The sequence below is a fragment of the Apodemus sylvaticus genome, chromosome X, assembly GCF_947179515.1.
Source record: "Apodemus sylvaticus chromosome X, mApoSyl1.1, whole genome shotgun sequence".
NCBI classification, from domain to species: domain Eukaryota; kingdom Metazoa; phylum Chordata; class Mammalia; order Rodentia; family Muridae; genus Apodemus; species Apodemus sylvaticus.
This window is the reverse complement of record NC_067495.1, coordinates 37,292,701-37,295,819: the sequence shown is the minus strand read 5'-3', so window position 1 is coordinate 37,295,819 and position 3,119 is coordinate 37,292,701.

Below are 3,119 nucleotides of genomic sequence, written 5' to 3'. Positions count from 1 at the left end.
GTGTTTCAACATACTAATAATAACCCTGAGACAAAATAGACATCTTGTACTGCTGTGAAAAGTTGACTCAAATGTTGTAGTTTAAGATGGCCCAATTTCTATTTCATAACACACATCACCTCCTAGTTCTTTGAGAGAATGTTACTGAGGATCTCAATCAAGCAAAGGCAATGAGTGGGTTCTGCAAAAATCCCCAGTTCTAGATTTATGTGAACTCTTGGCAGAATTCACTTCTAGTCTGATTCTTGGTGTCCTCCCTTCCTAACTGGCTTCCATGTGGGGCTCTGCTCAACTTCTAATGTTCCCAGGCTCATGACTGCAGTTGTCTGTGAAGCTAGTAATGGTCAAAGTGAGAACAATGAGTTTTCCTTTGGGTGATTTCAGAGTCTTGATCATGTTTGATCAAGAAAGAAGTGGTCAGCAAGATTCCTTGAGGCAGGCAAGGAGAATCACTTTCATAGCACTGCCTGGGTAAACACAGAAAGATGGGGACTTTATATTATATATATGTCTTTTAGAGATGGGAACTTTCCTGAACATGCTTTAAATCAAATTTATGTAGGCTAAGAAGATGACTCAGTGAGTAAGATGCTCTTGTCTATAAGCATGAAGACATGAGTTTGGATCATCAGAACCTATATGGAACTGGACTCAGCCATGGGTTATTACTTGGCAAGCTACTGCCGAACAGCACCTGGTATAACAACAACAAAATCATAGCTATCTTGGTAGAGATTTGGCCATATTTCTGATATCTGAACATTCTTTCATGATCCTCTTATTGTTAAAAATTCAGACCAAAATTTAGCTTGTTTGGGGGAACTTATCAAGTTCTAATATCTTGCAATATGCTATTTTTGTTAAGACATCAATGTTATTAATTTTTTAGAAAATAATTTCTTTGAGTTTGTTTATGTAGTGGATAGCATTGACAGATTTCCTTATATTGAACAATCCCTGCATCCCTGGGATGAAGCCTACTTGATCATGGTGGATGATCGTTTTGATGTGTTCTTGGATTCAGTTGGCAAGAATTTTATTAAGTATTTTTGCATCAATATTCATAAGAGAAATTGGCCTGAAGTTCTCTTTCTTTGTTAGATCTTTGTGTGGTTTTGGTATCAGCGAAATTGTGGCTTCATAGAATGAGTTGGGTAGAGTTCCTTCTGTTTCTATTTTGTGGAATAGTTTGAAGAGTATTGGTGTTAGATCTTCTATGAAGGTCTGATAGAACTCTGCACTGAAGCCATCTGGTCCCATGCTTTAGATGCAGAAAAAGCATTTGACAAAATCCAGCATCCTTTCATGCTAAAAGTATTGGAAAGAACAGGACTTCAAGGCCCATACCTAAACATCATTAAAGCAATGTACAGCAAACCGGTAGCCAACATCAAACTAAATGGAGAGAAACTTGAAGCAATCCCACTAAAATCAGGGACTAGACAAGGCTGTCCTCTCTCTCCATATCTTTTCTTTTTTTTTTTTTCCCAGTATTTTTTTTTTATTCGATATAATTTATTTACATTTCAAATGATTTCCCCTTTTCTAGCCCCCCCCACTCCCCGAAAGTCCCGTAAGCCCCCTTCTCTTCCCCTGTCCTCCCTCCCACCCCTTCCCAGTTCCCCGTTCTGGTTTTGCCAAATACTGTTTCACTGAGTCTTTCCAGAACCAGGGACCACTCCTGCTTTCTTCTTGTACCTCATTTGATGTGTGGATTATGTTTTGGGTATTCCAGTTTTCTAGGTTAATAACCACTTATTAGTGAGTGCATACCATGATTCACCTTTTGAGTCTGGGTTACCTCACTTAGTATGATGTTCTCTAGCTCCATCCATTTGCCTAAGAATTTCATGAATTCATTGTTTCTAATGGCTGAATAGTACTCCATTGTGTAGATATACCACATTTTTTGTATCCACTCTTCTGTTGAGGGATACCTGGGTTCTTTCCAGCATCTGGCAATTATAAATAGGGCTGCTATGAACATAGTAGAGCATGTATCCTTATTACATGGTGGGGAATCCTCTGGGTATATGCCCAGGAGTGGTATAGCAGGATCTTCTGGAAGTGAGGTGCCCAGTTTTCGGAGGAACCACCAGACTGCTTTCCAGAGTGGTTGTACCAATTTGCAACCCCACCAGCAGTGGAGGAGTGTTCCTCTTTCTCCGCACCCTCTCCAACACCTGCTGTCTCCTGAATTTTTAATCTTAGCCATTCTGACTGGTGTAAGATGAAATCTTAGGGTTGTTTTGATTTGCATTTCCCTAATGACTAATGAAGTTGAGCATTTTTTAAGATGCTTCTCCGCCATCCGAAGTTCTTCAGGTGAGAATTCTTTGTTTAACTCTGTACCCCATTTTTTAATAGGGTTGTTCGGTTTTCTGGAGTCTAACTTCTTGAGTTCTTTATATATATTGGATATTAGCCCTCTATCTGATGTAGGATTGGTGAAGATCTTTTCCCAATTTGTTGGTTGCCAATCTGTCCTCTTGATGGTGTCCTTTGCCTTACAGAAACTCTGTAACCTTATGAGGTCCCATTTGTCAATTCTTGCTCTTAGAGCATACGCTATTGGTGTTCTGTTCAGAAACTACAGAAACAACAGAAAACCCACATACACGTGGAAATTGAACAATACTCTACTCAATGATACCTTGGTCAAGGAAGAAATAAAGAAAGAAATTAAAGACTTTTTAGAACACAATGAAAATGAAAACACAACATATCCATATCTTTTCAATATAGTACTTGAAGTTCTAGCTAGAGCAATTAGACAACATAAGGAGGTCAAGGGGATACAAATTGGAAAGGAAGAAGTCAACTTATCACTATTTGCAGATGACAGGATAGTCTACTTAAGTGACCCAAAAACCTCCACAAGAGAACTCCTACAGCTGATAAACAACTTTAGCAAAGTGGCTGGTTATAAAATCAACTCAAGCAAATCAGTTGCCTTCCTATACTCAAAAGATAAGCAGGCTGAAAAGGAGATAGGGAAATGACACCCTTCACAATAGCCACAAACAGTATAAAGTATCTTGGTGTGACTCTAACCAAACAAGTGAAAGATCTATATGACAAGAACTTGAGGTCTCTGAAGAAGGAAATCGAAGAAGATC